A 17,576-nucleotide genomic window follows, 5' to 3' on the forward strand; every position below is an offset into this window, starting at 1 on the left:
GCATAGTCAGGAAATGGAAAAATATGAGTGCATTTAAGTATTTGTGTAATGTGATGAATAAGGATGAAAGATTAGAGGATGAAGTGACTGGAATGATGCGTCAGGGAAGGAGGGTTGCTTGTTCTCTAAAAAGCAGTGATGAGGAAGAGGGAACTGAGGATGAAAGTATGAAAAAAAAAAAGGGCACTGCATGCCGTGATTCTCACTTTAAAGTATGGAAGTGAAGCTTGGATCTTATTGAAAGGACGCAAGTCAAGAGTGAGAGCGGTGGAAATGAGCTACTTGAGAGGAGCATGTGGAGTTTCATAGAGAGACAGACAGACAAATGGGCAGATGAAGGAGCGCTGTGATGCTGATGTGGATGAGATTGAAAGCACTAAGAGAAATACTTCGAGGTGGTTTGGCCATGTGGAGAGGATGGCGAATAAGAAAATGACTAGAAGAGTGCACATGAGTTAGCTGGAAGGATAGAGGGGGATGGAGAGACCGACGATGAGATGGAGGGAAAGAGTAGAAACATATGACTGGGATTTTTCATTCATTCATTGCCAGACGCCATGTATCCCAGACGGGGTGGCCAATGGCTTAGAGTTAATTGTTTTACAGGGAGGGGCACTAATCCTCCACCAACCCCACTTGACACGTAGGGATGCCAACAGCATCTGGTGTTCCCAGGCGGTCACCCATCCAAGTACTAACCAGACCCAACGTTGCTTAACTTCGCTGATCGGACGGGAAGCGGTGTACTCAACGTGGTATGGCCGTTGGGATACTTGAGCTAAATGGTAGAGGACAGTACATCATGAAGGCGATTTGTTTGTGGTTACCCCTTACGGGATTAAGGCGTCTGGCTATAGATAAACAAATATAGATAAATACAGTAGATAGATAGGTAGGTGATGATGATAATATGATAATGATGATGATGATGAGAATGGTAATGATAATGAGAATGACGGTGTAAATAATGATGATGATGATTATGACGACGACAGCTATGATGATGACGATGACGATGATGATGATGATGATAGTGATGATGATTTTTGTCGGCAGGTGGAAGGACGAAACAGCAGGAACTCTACCATCGGTCCAAGCATCCACGATTCCACATCCATCCATCCATCCATCCGTCCATACATCCGTCCAATCTTGCTTGGTGTTAAAAGCTAAGTCTATCTAACTTAAGTAGTACCAATTGCTTCTTCATAAGCTTTCCAGCTGTCTGAACAAATCTGCAGTAGCTTTTAACTTCTAGAATAACTCGGTTCTGGTGCTCAGTTTGGTACTTTTATTTTCATTTTATCAGCACTGGCGCGGCAGATTTTGAGAAAAGTCCCTCAAGTAACTCCTGTTATTTTTTTCACTAGGTTTCTAATGCTGTCCATAGATCCGTTGTTGCTTTAATAGTTTCCTAGACAACACAGTCTTGGCGCTGTTCTCTGCCACCCTATTATACCATGTCATATAGTGTTCTCGCTCGCTTGCCCTGTTCGCTCGCTCGCTTGAACAATAAATCACTGAAGAAAAGGTGGTATAAAGCCCCCTAAGCCGCCATAGCATTACACCCTCGGTATGCAGTCCGTTCCCTGTGGCCTTGTAACTTTGTGTACCCGAAGCGCTTACAAAATAACTTACAGTAATTTTCCTTTCGTAACTATACTTGTTTCACTTTAACTTGGCCTGAGTTGTTGTTGTTGTTCTTGTTACATCTTAGGCTCCTCTGGATGTGAACCCAGTGCTATGTTGAAGGACTGTCTGTGTTGTGGTGGTGTGGTGCAGGATGTGAGTGGGTGTGCTGTGGTGTGGTGGTGCCACTTTGCAGTATGAGCACAGGGGATTGTATGTGTGTCATATTTTGTGTTTGTATTGTAGCAGGGAAGGTTAGTGTACTCGTGTCTCTGGGTTCGGTAGTGTCTGAAGGGTGTATGTCTGGTGGTGGCACATGAAGGATGCTGTTTGGTAGAAAGTTTTGGCTGGCTGGGGTGTTTGTGTGTTTATGTATGTGTTTAGTGTAGAAAGTTTTGGCTGGCCGGGGTGTGTGTGTGTTTATGTATGTGTTTGGTATAGAAAGTTTTGGCTGGCTGGGGTGTGTGTGTGTTTATGTATGTGTTTGGTATAGAAAGTTTTGGCTGGCTGGGGTGTGTGTGTGTTTATGTATGTGTTTGGTATAGAAAGTTTTGGCTGGCTGGGGTGTGTGTGTGTTTATGTATGTGTTTGGTATAGAAAGTTTTGGCTGGCTGGGGTGTCTGTGTGTTTATGTATGTGTTTGGTATAGAAAGTTTTGGCTGGCTGGGGTGTCTGTGTGTTTATGTATGTGTTTGGCAGAAAGTTTTGGCTGGCTGGGGTGTTTGTGAGTTTGTGAATGTGTCTGGGAAGTGTAGAGTCGGGTGGAGAAGGGGATATGTTGCAAAGATACTCTGTGTAGTGTTGGGCGGTTGTTCGATTTTGTTTGTGGAGAGGATGATGCAACATAAGGTTACAAAGGTGGGACGGATCTTGAGCTGAAGTGATGAACTGTGTGCCTCTCATATTCACTTGGTCTCTGAAATTAGTTATGTTTCTTGGTGTAGGCTGTCAGTACTTGTGGTCTTAGTGTCTTCTGCTATCAAGGTATTGTTTTCTGTTCTTTAAAGCTCCTTCGTGTTTGTGTTGGATAAGATTACGGCTCAGCTTGTGCGGCAGTAATTCACGGTTGTTTTAATGTATTACTTATAAGTGGAGGATGGAGTTGGGATGTATATGAGAGAGGGTGTGAATTAGGGGGAGTGATGCATAATGACGGGGGACAGGGTGGCATAGAGGCGACTTGTTTGTGGCCACCTCTTACGGGATTAAGTCGTCTGGCTATAGACAGATGGATAGACAGATAGCTTATAGTTTCCATACGGTTTGCCGAGTAGTAGCGATAGTTATCACTAGAATATGATGGTAGTCACGAATGAGTGCCGTGGAAAGGATGTTGGGCTGTAGTATTGGCTGTTTCTGCTACTGATCTGCGTGACATTCTCATATGCTTTAAATGAAACTCTGTGTCAAGTTAAAGTGAAAGGCGTGTATGTTTGTGTAGGAGGAACGAGAGACAAGGTGGTATTCTGTGGCCTGTTTTCTTTGTGCTTCCTACAGGACACAGTAATAGTTATGACGGGGCATTGATGGCAAGTTTGTGGGTCAGCACACACTTACGGCCTCTCATTATACAAGGTGGTCCATATATTACGCCACCCAGTTCTTGTGTGTTGCGGGCACGGCTCAGTGAACATTACCAGTGTCTACCCTGCATCATTATCTACTTCCCACAACCCTCTTCAGGCTTAGCTTTATAATATAGGCTTTAATTTAGGTCCATTGATTGCATGGTGGAGAATTCCCATAACCTTTTTTATGCTTAGCTGTATATCATTGTATTGTATAATCTTTTATGTCCACTGATCACAAGGCTGAGCAGTAATTTGGTGAAGCGATCAGAATGTCTTAGCTCATCACAAAAGCCGTCCCCACAACACACAAGAGTGCAGAGCGCAATATACTTATCACCTATATTAAGTCAAAGCCACAGTTAAAAAGGTAATGAAACAAGACAGAAAATTTAAGTTTTCATTATTAATACTTCAGTACAAAATACATTAACAGAGACAGCAATATAAAATATGCATTCAAAGGTAGCATTTGTCCACAGAACATCCTGGACTTGCAAGGCAGATCACACGATCACCACCAGGCTTCTCTCGGCAGGTCAGGGCAGATCACCAGCAGCAGCAGCAAGTAATCTCACGGCTGGGGAAGACACGACACCCTGCCGCCGCCGCCGCCGCCACCACCACCACCACACCACCACCAGACATCTCAGAGTAGGGGAAGACACCACACCACCGTCAGGCTTATCACGGCAGGGCAGACCAAACTTCAGCAGGGTATGACCAGTGTGGCAAGGAAGCAGCGTCAAGGCAGCAGACTCCAGCACGACTTGTGGACCAGATGTGTATTAGTTCAAATCAGTGTTAGCTTTAGTTATTTAATCTTCTATCTATTGCCAGACGCCTCAATCCCGTTTGGGGTGGCCACAAACAAATCGCCTCCAAGTCGCCCTGTCCCCCGCCATTTCACTGCCCTGCTCCCAACTCACACCCCCCTCTCTCATATACCTCTCCACCCCATCCCTCCATCTCATCCTCGGCCTCCCCCTCCCTCTTCCCCCCTCCACCTCACTCACATACATTCTCTTCGTCAGTCTTTCACCCTCCATCCTCTCCACATGGCCAAACCACCTGTGTGAGTTCTCCTAACGCTTCCTATCACCTCCACATCCACACCACAACGCTCCTTTATATCCTCATTCGTCAGCATGTCTCTCCATGTGACTCCACAGGCTCCTCTTAAATAACTCATTTCCACTGCTCTCACTCTTGACTTGTGTCCTTCCAACAACGTCCAAGCTTCACTTGCATACGTCAGAGTTGGTATCACAATACTGTCATGTAGTAACTTTTTCACTTCCATGCTCACTTCCCTGTTTCTTATCACTGCTTTCAAAGAACCAGCAACCTTTCTTCCCTGTTGTACCCTTTCAAGCACTTCACCCTCCAAACCTCCATCCTTACTCATCACACTGCCCAAGTACTTAAACATACTCACATTTTCCAATTCCTCACCATCCAACCTCGCTGTACATTCACTGACTTCACCTCTCTCAAAGACCATCACTTTACTCTTCCCTACATTCACCTTTAGATTCCGTTTCTTGCACACTCTCCCAAACTCATCCACCAAACCTTGCAGCTCTCCTTCGTCTTCACTCAACAACACAGTATCATTTGCAAACAACAGTACAGGGAGTTTCCAAACACTACCCTCTCTCACCAGGGCCACTCCAACATCCACTACCCTACCTTGTACCTCTTTTATTATCCCATCCATATACAGATTGAACAACCATGGAGACATGACACATCCCTGTTTCAACCCAACCTTCAAAGCGTGGACTCATTAGACTGCTCAGATTCTGTTGGGAATGGCACACAGTTAGAGAATTATATCACCAATATTTTATCCAAATTTCCCATCCTGGGTGTTGCATGAAATGTTTGACAAACTTCAGAAAGTTGTTCTCGCGGCAATTTTGAGTTAAGAATTGCTGCATCAACCTGGGCTAATTTCTCGTCTATTATGCTCAGGTTCTGTAGGGAATGGCAGCAGATTGGAGACTGGTATCTCAAAATTTTATCCCCTGCCACCACCACCAGGCCGTTTATTTTTAAATCCCCTTGTAAAACTGTAGAAATATATCGGCAGGACAGTAAATAGTGATCCTACTCTGGTACTCTGTATGGAATTTCAGAGAGAGAGATGATGATGCCACTGATTCATGGGGTTATCTTTAATTTAACAAGAAACACTTTACTTACCTCTCTATTCAGTTTGCACGAAAATTAATGTTTAAAAGACTGATAATATATTCACGAAATTTTCTTCTTAAAATTTAATAAGTAAATGTTTAATTTGAAGTGTGACGTCACTGGTGCATTATGGAAGCAACGTTGAGAGATGCTGGAGGTGAGTGAAGATTTTATTCTTTACGGTGTTAGTCTACTTCTTATTATGGTAATTCTTATGCCCATGTGTTTATCAGTGTTTACTGTCATTATCGAGAGGTGTAGTCGGCTGATGTAAGTTGTAATTATTAGCTATAAGGATGATATACGGCGGTGTGTATCTCCAGGTGACCAAGATGTCCCTTTAAACTCGAGTAAGCAGTGCTACTTAAATCCCCCGATATTCACACCATCTGTCTAGGTTTTAAGGTCGAATGTGATCCTGTACATGGGCAGGCATAGTAGGTTAACAGGATTAAAATACAATACCAGATGCAAAGACCCATGGATTAAGTATTTTATTTCAGTTTTTTCCCCTTCATTCTTTCCTCGTCTTTCTGCCTACGGGTGACTTTACACTCCCAATTCTGTCTTGCATTCCTTCATTCTTTCCTCTTCCTTCTGCCTGTGGGTGACTTTACACTGAGTGACAAGCCAAATGGTTTCCTGTACACCAGGAAACCATTTACTACGCTGGGTGGTAACCATATAACCAAATTTTGGCGCCTGGTGGTTTAGTGGGTAATTATTGTGCTCCAGTCGGATTGAGCCGGTGAAGGTTCATATCCAAGGGATGATTGGGGTTTATTGCTCACGTAATGCCACTCAGGGATGAGTGAGGTTGGTCACTCTCATCTTAAATGTCAGGACCAACTGCCTAGCCCCGGGCTCCTACGCGCCTCATGGGGCAACGTAGGATTGGATGATGGATGGGTGGATGGATTTCAGTTTTAACTACACACTTGAAAGATGAACTGATTTTATTCATGCTTCCTTCAGATGATATTCAGCATGGGAGAGACTTTGAACTGGAGGGGTTATAGTGTATCATTTATGAAGGTTCCAACATGCTTGCATGCATTGGCTTTGGTCACCTAACGGCGACTTTCCATGCTGCTCGATTGCAGTAGCTCAGTAGTAGCGCTTGCTCTTCACAACCATAAAGTTGACAGTTCGAGCCCCCACCAGGGTAGCGTATACAAGGTCTCTCCTTGCCCTTCAGAGCTATGTGGTCCATTGGTCCTAGCTGGTTGGGATTAGTCCTCTGGCAACCTCTGTGATCAGCCTCCTATCCCTGATGTCACACTCTATGACCTTGTTCCAAGCCATTTTCTGTGTCCAGTTGCCATCCTTCATCCTTTCAATATGCCCCATCATTCAATCTACCCCTTCTTATTACAGCACCGATACAATACTCTTCAGTCCTGTTCTTCCTCCATTAATCCCTTTAATACAGTACTATATGTCTGTCTCAAGTTAGATATGATGGTCTGGTGGTAGAAATAGATAGTAAAATGAGAATATAACTACATCTTTTGGATTACAGGGCACAAACTGCTCCAATGATTAGCCTTTATTCTTTCTAATTTAAGACTGTTATTCAGCTTGGTTAAGACTTTTCAAACTGGAAGGGTCACATTACAACCTTCAGGAACCTGTTCAGTAGGAAAGTAATTAAAGGTTGATAGGAGAGCTTTTGGACTGAAGGGGTTAGGGACAGGCTTCATTAAGCCATTCTTGTTACCTTTAAACTAAGTTAATCAGCATAGGAGAGACTTTTCAAACTTAGAGTCCCATATGACATTCTTTAACATGTGTAGGAGAGACACTGGATAAAGCCTGATTGGAGATATAGTATATTGAACTGGAAGGACTGCATACCTTACATCCTTCATTAACCATTGCTGCTACCTTTAAATAAGAATTATCATACTGAAGGTAATTACTAGCAGCCTTCATTAACATATTACTGTACTGTAATTAGGAGAGAGGTTTCATAAGTTGATTGGAAGTCAGGAGACAACAGGAATATACCATTACTGTTGAGGGGGATGAATTTGTGTGTAGGCTATGATATAGGAAGCATATCTCAGAATATGGATGTACAAGGTTAATCATATCTTGTGTAGTACTTACACTTTCAGATTTGATAGCTTTTCCTTTTGTAATCTTTACTGAATGATGCAATCAGTTCATGATTACACATTATATAATCTCAGACTTCATCTGTGTCATTGTAGTTGGCTCACCTTGACAAATTTTAGTCCTTCTGCTGCTTAGTTCCTGTATCTAAGTGGCAGAATAAGTATTATGGTTTGGCATCCTCCCCATAGATCTTCATTGTGATTTGCATGATAATCTAGTCTTTATCTCTAGAAACAGCTCAGCATTCAAGGTGGAGAGATGCCAGGTTTTTGTCAGTTTAGGGTGGACATGTAGTCTATATGGTTTGTCTTTATTGTTTTATGTATTCATTATTATTATTATTTTTTACTGTGGATCAAATTTAGCGATTCATCTCTTCCGTTTATAAATCGGTACAACAGATAGGCTTTCATTCTCAGAGTTCTGACAGAAGGTATGACCAATGAGTACTGTACTGTCTTCCTGTGCAGTGTATATTTTGTCATTTGTACTCTCATTATAAGTTTCATTAAAGAATTTGTATCATATGTTTAGTTTCTGTGTCACTCAGTGTGTTAAGTTTATGTAATATATGGTTAATCGTTTAAGTCCTGCCGTTGGATAGCAGTCTAAGTTGCAGTTTTTACTTTCTCCCTTTATATAAGTAGCAACTGCTCTATATTCTTTCCATAGCACTTGTTCATGATTAGCATTAAACTGCAGGCTTAGGTATTCCAAGTAGCTCAGGAAATTTCGAGATATCTCCTCCTAAAGTGACATTAATAGGTACATGACAATTTAGTTTAGTCTGTGCATGTTATTCAATTTCCCATTTTTTGTAACGTAAAGAAATAAAATACAGTAGCAGTTTTAGCCGATATTCTTATGGGGGCGCGGTAGCATGGTCAGCATGGTGCTGGCGTGCTGATCAGGAAGACCCGGGTTCAAGTCCCGGTGTGACAGAGGTTTCTTTAAAATGTGGCTGAGGGAAGTTTGCGTAGCAGGCTTTCCTTAAAACCACAAGGCCCCATACTTACACTTCAGCTCACACACACACCAAGACACTTACACACACTACTACATACACACACACACACACTACTACATACACACACACACACACACACACACTACTACATACACACACACATCGACACACACACACACACACTACTACATACATACACACATCAAGACGCACACACACACACTACTACATACATACACACATCAAGACGCACACACATCAAGACACACACACACACACAAGACACATACATAGCCACAGCCACCTTCACACCACACACACACAGAGGGTGGGACAGACACACCACAGGCAGACAGAGAGGGACATATACAAAACACAGGGAGTGAGAGAGGAGGGGGTTTTATTGAAAAGTCCAATTTTGGTATACCTCCTGTGGCAAAATTGATATAGCCCCCCCTTTAATATTTTTTGGATATTTTCATTTAGTGCCCCCCAGGCCCCAGACCCACTCGGCTGAACCAAATTGTCTGGCGTCAGCTGGAACATGATATACCAGAGTTATGCCGGTCATGTGGGGGTTAATGGTGACAGTGTAGTAACTGTCAGGCTCCTATGACTCACTCAGCCGAACAAAATCGTCTGTCAGCTGGAATGGAATACTAGAGTTGTCCCAAGCACCAGAGGGTTAAGAATCTTAACCCCCTGAGTGATGCTCGGGACAAGCATCACTCAGGGGGTTAAGATTCTTAACCCTCTGGTGCTTGGGACAACTCTAGTACCCCATTTCAGCTCACTCAGACGATTTTATTCGACTGAGTGAGTCATAGGAGCCTGACAGTGTCAATACCGTCACCATTAACCCTCTCACGACCGATATAACTCTAGCATCATGTTCCAGCTGACGCCAGACAATTTGGTTCAGCCGAGAGAGGATCCTAGGATCCTGAGAGACACTATAACATCACAAACAAAATACAAAATGCCTTCCCTCCATCCTGAACGTACTATAATTCATTTTCATTAAGTAAGCTCCTATTTTCGTATTTTTGCAGCTTATTTCATGTATTTTAGTTAAAAGAAAAAAATACTACGAACCGGTGAATAAAACCAACACTTGTAGACGAAGAATATAATTACCAAACAGTTTCGGTGGACACTGCCACCATCTTCAGTGGTCAAGATAATGAGAGGGAGTGACATACTGACCATACAAGTGTTCCTTTTTATGCGTGTGTGTGGAAGGGTGGGGTAAAGGTGAGGTGGGGTGGGGTAGATTGTAAGCGGGGATTAACCCAAGGGGGATTTTGGGGGGGACATTACCGGATAGGTCAGGTGTAATTCCTATCTGACCTTACCTGTGTCGTAGCAGGAAGGGACATCTCTCTTCCTGCTACGACACAGGTAAGGTCAGATAGGAATTACACCTGACCTGTCCGGTAATGTCCCCCCCCAAATCCCCCTTGGGTTAATCCCCGCTTACAATCTACCCCACCCCACCACACCTTTACCCCACCCATCCACACACACACAGGCATAAAAGGAACCCTTGTATAGTCAGTAGGTCACTCCCTCTCACTATCTTGACCACTGAAGATGGTGGCAGTGTCCACCGAAACTGTTTGGTAATTATATTCTTCGTCTACAAGTGTGGGTTTTATTCACCGTCTTTGATTATCACGCAAGAGTGATTCATCCAGCCAATACTACGAGCTCTGTATCTTTTCATAGCCCTTCTTCGTGACTAGCATCGTATTCTAGTTATCTATAGTTACAACTGAGCATTCAAGTTGGAGGGATCACAACTTTAAGCAATTACAGTAAACAAACAAACAAAAAGCAAGTGTCGTCCTCTTGACCTCTCGTCTTCGCAGGAATGCAGCTGTGGCGCCATCTTGTGCGTGGAATGCGTGAAGTGCAGGCTTTTGAGTGGAAGGAGCACGGAGCCACGGGAGACTTAATAATATTCGCTAGTCAGCCAGTCTAGAAGCCTGGGACATTTGCCTGAAATAATAATAATAATAATAATAGAAATAACAACAAAACCAGTCATATATATAATTCAATATCTTAGTCACTCGATCTGTCCATTCCGCCCCTTCAGTACGAGGACGCATTTCTGTAAGCTATTTTTTCTAACATGGGAGGTTCGATACGTTTGATTGAGCCTATCCATAAGACTCCTAAAGCTGAGTAAATGCCTCTGAAAGTTGCAAAATATAAAATATAAAACGTCTATATGATATAAAAACCTTTGTTCACCTCCGGGACTCGATCTGTGGCGCCTAGAACAAGTGCTGACGTCATGTTTACACTTTGCTACCTTGAGACGATTTCCTGGAGCTTAAAGAAACCCTCTCGGGATGATGGGACAGACACAATAACCCCTTCAGACAGAGAATGACTTAGTTACTTTGTTCTAAGTAACCGGACGATTTTATTCAGCTTAGGAGATCCCCTCGTAGTGAAGGGGTTGATGGTGACTGTATCTAACCCCTCCAGTACGAAATTTCTTTCCAGAGTTGAAGAAAATCGTCTGGAGGAAGAAAGATGAATATGGAAAAAAGTGTTAATGTGGACAATTAGTTAGATAAGACTGGTTTGGTTAAGGTAGGGTAGGGATGGGACGGTTGTGGCAGGGTGGGGTAGCGTTGGGTCGGTTATGGCCGGGTGGGGTAAGGTTGGGTTAGTTTTGGCAGGACGGCGTAGGATTGGGCCGGTTTTGGCAGGGTGGGGTAGGACTGGGTCGGTTTTGGCAGGGTGGGGTAGGACTGGGTCGGTTTTGGCAGGGTGGGGTAGGATTGGGTCAGTTTTGGCAGGATGGGGAAGGGTTGGTCGGGTTTGGCAGGGTGGAGTAGGACAGGGTTGGTTTTGGCAGGGTGGGGTAGGATCGGGTCGGTCTTGACAGGGTGAGGTTAGATTGGGCTGATTATGCCGAGGTAGGGTAGGGATGGGTCGGTTATGGCAGGGTTGAATAGAGGTGGGTCGATTAGGGCAGGCGAGGGTAAGCATGGGTAGGTTATGGTTGCGTTGGGGAGGGTAGGATAGGTTATGGCAGGGTAGGATAGGGCTGGGTGGTGGTGGGCTGGGTAAGGTAGGGCTGGGTAGGGTAGTGTAGGGCTGGGTAGGGTAGGGTAGGCTGAATCAGGGTAGTGTAGGGTACAGAAGAGTGGTGGTTATAACTGCTGTTTAGTTCCCTCATATCCAACGCCTATTTCACTCAGTTATACTACACCGTCTCATCAAATTTGGGGCGATCTTCTCTACGATTTTTGTTCTTCTCCGCTTAGTTCAGTCCTTTAGTTCATTCATGACCCTTGGCTTTCCTTTTTATTTTTTTTTTATGTGGTGGAGAGCAGGTGCACGAGGCTAGACCACCATAAGTTCAGAATATTTAAGGGTAGGCCACCAAACTAAGCCCTGGTAACGTCTACACGTCAAAACATCTGTCCACCTCTGGGACTTGAACTGCGGAGCGCTGGACGTGGAGCTCCCGGTCTGCGGATGTCACTTTTACACTTTGCTAGCTTCTGACGATATCCTACAGCTTCAGAAAACCCTCTTAGGATGACGGGACAGAATCATTTAACCCTTCAGACCAAGAACGATTTATTTACTTTGTCCTAGCTGACCGCACGATTTTATTCAACTTAGGAGATCCCCTGACAGAGAAGGGGTTGATGCTGGCTGTATCTAACCCCTCAAATTCAGAATTCCCCTCCAGAGCTGAAAAAAATCGTCTGGAGAAAGAATGAAGAAAACTGAAGAAAGTGTTAGAGTGAAAAATGAGTTAGATAAGATTGGTTTGGTTAGGGCAGGGTAGGGTTGGGTCGGTTATGCCAGGGTGGGGTAGGGTTGGGTCGGTTTTGGCAGGGTGAGGTAGGACTGGGATAGTTTTGGCAGGGTGGTGTAGGACTTGGATGGTTTTTGCAGGGTGGGGTAGGGATGGGTCGGTCTTGGCAGGATGGGGTAGGATTGGGTCGGATATGGTAGGATGGGGGTAAGATTGGGTCGGTTTTGGCAGGGTGGGGTAGGATTGGGTCGGTTTTGGCAGGGTGGGGTAGGGATGGGTCGGTCTTGGCAGGGTGGGGTAGGATTGGGTCGGTTTTGGCAGGGTGGGGTAGGATTGGGTCGGTTTTGGCAGGGTGGGGTAGGATTGGGTCGGTTTTGGCAGGGTGGGGTAGGGATGGGTCGATCTTGGCAGGGTGGGGTAGGGATGGGTCGGTTTTGGCAGGGTGGGGTAGGATTGGGTCAGAGTTGGCAGGGTGGGATAGGAATGGCTCAGTTTTGGCTGGGTGGGATAGGTATGGGTCGGTTTTGTCAGGGTGGGGAAGGGTTGGGTCGGTTTTGGCAGAGTATTGGTTAGGTTTCGGTTGGTTTTGGCAGGGTGGGGCAGGATTGGGTCGGTTTTGGCAGGATGGGGCATGATTAGGTCAGTTTTGGCAGAGTGGAGTAGAATTGAGTTGGTTTTGGTAGGGTGGGGTAGGGTTTGCTCGGTTTTGGTAGAGTGGGGTAGGATTGGATCGGTTTTGGCAGGGTGGGGTAGGATTGGGTCGGTTTTGGAAGGGTGAGATAGGATTGGGTCGGTTTGGACAGGGTAGGGTAGGTGTGGGTCGGTTTTGGCAGGGTGGGCAAGGATTGGGTCGCATTTGGCAAGGTGGGGTAGAATTGGGTTGGTTTTGGCAGAGTAGGGTAGGGATGGGTCGGTTATGGCAGGGTAGGGTAGGATTGGGTCGGTTTTGGCCAGATGAAGTAGGATGGGGTCGGTTTTGACAGGGTGGGGTAAGATTGGGTCGGTTTTTGGCAGGGTGGGAAAGGATTGGTCGGGTTTGGCAGGGTGGAGTAGGACTGGGTTGGTTTTGGCAGGGTGGGGTAGGATTGTGTCGGTCTTGACAGGGTGGGGTAAGGTTGGGTTGGTTTTGGCAGTATGGGGTAGGGATGGGTCGAGTTGCGTTTGGGAGGGTAGGATAGGTTATGGCAGGGTAAGATAGGGCTGGGTGGTTGTGGACTGGGTAGGGTAGGGCTGGGTAGGGTAGGGCTGGGTAGGGTAGGGCTGGGTAGGGTAGTGTAGGGCTGGGTAGGGTAGGGTAGGCTGAATCAGGGTAGTGTAGGGTACAGAAGAGAGGTGGGTATAACTGCCGTTTAGTTCCGTCATATCCAGCGCCTATTTCACTCAGTTATACTACAGTGTCTCATCAAATTTGGGGCGATCTTCTCTACGATTTTTGTTCTTCTCCGCTTAGTTCAGTCCTTTAGTTCATTCATGACCCTTGGCTTTCCTTCTTTTTTTTTTTTATGAGGTGGAGTGCAGGGGCACGAGGCTAGACCACCATTAGTCCAGAATGTTAAAGGGTAGGCCACCAAGCTACGCCCTGGTAACGTCTACACGTCAAAACATCTGTCCACCTCTGGGACTTGAACTACGGAGCGCTGGACGCAGAGCTTTCGGTTTGCGGATGTCACTTACTCTTTGCTAGCTTCTGACGATATCCTACAGCTTCAGAAACCCTCTTAGGATGACGGGACAGAATCATTTAACTTGTGCTGGAGTCTACTGTGTACTCTGTTTCATGTCTTTGGGAACTAGAGTATAGCATTGTATGCTTTCTTTGCATACTTTACTTTTTCTGTGATATTGTATTTTAGTCATTAGTAATACCAAAAAGGGCAAAGTAAAGTTGATATACAACTGATTCTTTTATTATCTTTAGCGTTTTACAAGAGTTTACAATTACAATACATTTACAAAGTATACAAGTATACAAGTAGCTGTTAGGTTACTCTGGCAGAAGATTTTATATATTTAAGTATAAGTGTCTCAAAGTATATCACAAAAGTATTGAACTAGAGCAAATGTTTCAAGTATTATCAAAGTATATCAGTTAAATACGGGCAAGATACCTTTAGCAATTAATATTATGTAGTAGGTCCTATGTCTATCTCCAACTCGCTCCCTCGCTCCTACTCGCCCCTCTACCCTCTCTCCATCACGCTCACTCTAGAACGACAGAAAAAGAAAAAGCGCATAAAAAAGTAAAGGTGGGGAAGTGAAAGAAGCACTAAAGCAGACAGACACTAACAGACAGACACACCATCCCAGCACGTTCGGCTGCGCTGAGGACAGGCAGACAGGACAGACGGAGAGGAAGATAGAAGTGGAAGGAAGTCCCCCTTTTCCCGCCTCCCCCCACCCCACCTCCCTCCCCAGACCCACCTACCCGCCACACCCAGCCTAGTATGCTGGGAACTAAACACACACACACACACACACACACACACACACACACACACACACACACACACACACACACACACACACACACACACACACACACACACACACACACACACACACACACACACACACACACACACACACACACACACACACACACACACACACACACACACACACACACACACACACACACACACACACACACACACACACACACACACACACACACACACACACACACACACACACACACACACACACACACACACACACACACACACACACACACACACACACACACACACACACACACACACACACACACACACACACACACACACACACACACACACACACACACACACACACACACACACACACACACACACACACACACACACACACACACACACACACACACACACACACACACACACACACACACACACACACACACACACACACACACACACACACACACACACACACACACACACACACACACACACACACACACACACACACACACACACACACACACACACACACACACACACACACACACACACACACACACACACACACACACACACACACACACACACACACACACACACACACACACACACACACACACACACACACACACACACACACACACACACACACACACACACACACACACACACACACACACACAAAAATCACGCACACACAATCATACCCTAAAGGAAAATACAAAGAAAAATACAACCTGTCACCTGTCCTGTCCGGCGCTCCGATCTCCCTGCAGGCTCTCCGGTCTCCCCTGGTCTCTCGGCCGTCTCGTCTCTCCCTCGTAGCCGTCTCTGCATCGCCTGGGGAAATACAGGAACATCAAAGGTGCCTAAGGAATGCAATGCCTACCAGAGTAACGCTATACAGGTGCCGCCACAGTTGCTGCTACCCTCCCTACCACATCACCTATCAGTACAAGCTACAACACACGCTGCACCAGTTCGTCTGCAGGGCTTGCCATGTTCTCGAGCGGCCATCTCGTCGTCTACAGCTGCTATTTCTTCCGTAGTTGCCACCCCTTCTTCTGAGGTTGCCATGTCTTCTGAGGTTGCCATCTCGTCTTCTGAGGTTGCCATCTCGTCTTCTGGGGCTGCAGCTTCGCCTTCCCCTTCGCCTGCAGTTGCCATCTCGCTGGCCAGGGTTGACATCTCGTCCTCCGTCGTTTCCATCGTTTTCTGTGGAGCAAATATCAATTAGGCCAAAGTATGCACTATATGCTGCTGCTGAGCCTATGTCCCGTATTCTGGGTGGCATAGGAGGCTTCGTAGCGCATTTCCCTGAGAGATTTATTTTCCATAACACCAACATTATATTGCAAACTTACGTCAATGTCTTCTAACCCCAACTTGTCACCCAATTCCTTCCCATTCCACACATCCTTCCTTTAAGTTCTTCACAGCCATACTGTACCATCACCACACCCACACTACCACCACCACCACCACAACCACACTCCATCACAACCACACTCCATCGTAATACAACCACCAGCATAACATTATCACCACTACCACAACCACTTACTACCACCACCATCACAACCACACACCACCACCACCAACACCGCTGACATCACCACCGTCACAACCACCACACAGCTATCAGTGCTCTCGTGCAAAATTTGAGAGAGAGAGAGAGAGAGAGAGAGAGAGAGAGAGAGAGAGAGAGAGAGAGAGAGAGAGAGAGAGAGAGATCTGTGCGTGTGCGTGTGTGGTGCGTGTGCGTGTTTCGTGCGTGTGCGTGTGTGTGTGTGTGTGTGTGTGCGTGTGCGTGTGCGTGTGCGTGTGTGTGTGTGTGTGTGTGTGTGTGTGTGTGTGTGTGTGTGTGTGTGTGTGCGTGTGCGTGTGCGTGTGTGTGTGTGTGTGTGTGTGTGTGTGTGTGTGTGTGTGTGTGTGTGTGAAAACAACTCTTTTAACAATAAACAAAATGCATGACTAAGTGTACGATGTGAGAAAAGCTCAGAAAAAAATATTTTAAATTTCAAAAAAGTTTAAAAATGGTTCAAATACCTTTTACTTGTGAAGAAAGCTATTATTTCCCACTCCTGTCGTCTGTCGTGTCGGTGTAAATATCCTTTGCTTGCCTGGCCGTGTAAATATCCTCTGCCTGCTTGGTCGTGCGAAAATCCTCTTCTTTCTTCGTGTCAATGGAAAAATTCAACCTGAGAGGTGGAGAGCAGAGGTGTGAGGGTAGGGGAGGTTTGACTGGTGGCAGGGAGATGGGAGGGGGGGTAGAAGGAAGAGGTGAGGGGGTAGGGAAGAGGTGAGGGGGTAGGGAAGAGGTGGGGGGGTAGGGAAGAGGTGAGGGGGTAGGGAACAGGGGAGGTGGGGGTAGGGAAGAGGTGAGGGGGTAGGGAAGAGGTGAGGGGGTTGAGGGAAGACGTGAGGGGGTAGAGGGAAGAGGTGAGGGGGTAGAGGGAAGAGGTGAGGGGGTAGAGGGAAGAGGTGAGGGGGTAGGGAAGAGGTGAGGGGGTAGAGGGAAGAGGTGAGGGGGTAGAGGGAAGAGGTGAGGGGATAGGGAAGAGGTGAGGGGGTAGGGAAGAGGTGAAGGGGTAGGGAAGAGGTGAGGGGGTAGAGGGAAGAGGTGAGGGGGTAGAGCGAAGAGGTGAGGGGGTAGAGGGAAGAGGTGAGGGGGTAGAGGGAAGAGGTGAGGGGGTAGGGAAGAGGTGAGGGGGGAAGGGGGAAAAGGTGAGGGGGAAGGGGGAAAAGGTGAGGGGGTAGAGGGAAGAGGTGAGGGGGTAAAGGGAAGAGGTGAGAGGGTAGAGGGAAGAGGTGAGGGGGTAGAGGGGAAAAGGTGAGGG

The 17,576-nt window shown here is 46.1% G+C and overlaps 1 non-coding gene across 1 annotated transcript; it reads right to left on the reverse strand.

Annotated features, from left to right (window-relative positions):
• Positions 1 to 650: 650 nt before the first annotated feature.
• Positions 651 to 769, reverse strand: LOC145416812 (5S ribosomal RNA). Its single transcript, XR_013900337.1, has one exon. It is a non-coding gene; the product is annotated as a 5S ribosomal RNA (ribosomal RNA).
• Between the last annotated feature and the right edge of the window lie 16,807 nt (positions 770 to 17,576).

This window comes from Coenobita brevimanus, chromosome 107 (assembly GCF_032717465.1).
Source record: "Coenobita brevimanus isolate Jiangsu-jjx chromosome 107, ASM3271746v2, whole genome shotgun sequence".
NCBI lineage: Eukaryota > Metazoa > Arthropoda > Malacostraca > Decapoda > Coenobitidae > Coenobita > Coenobita brevimanus.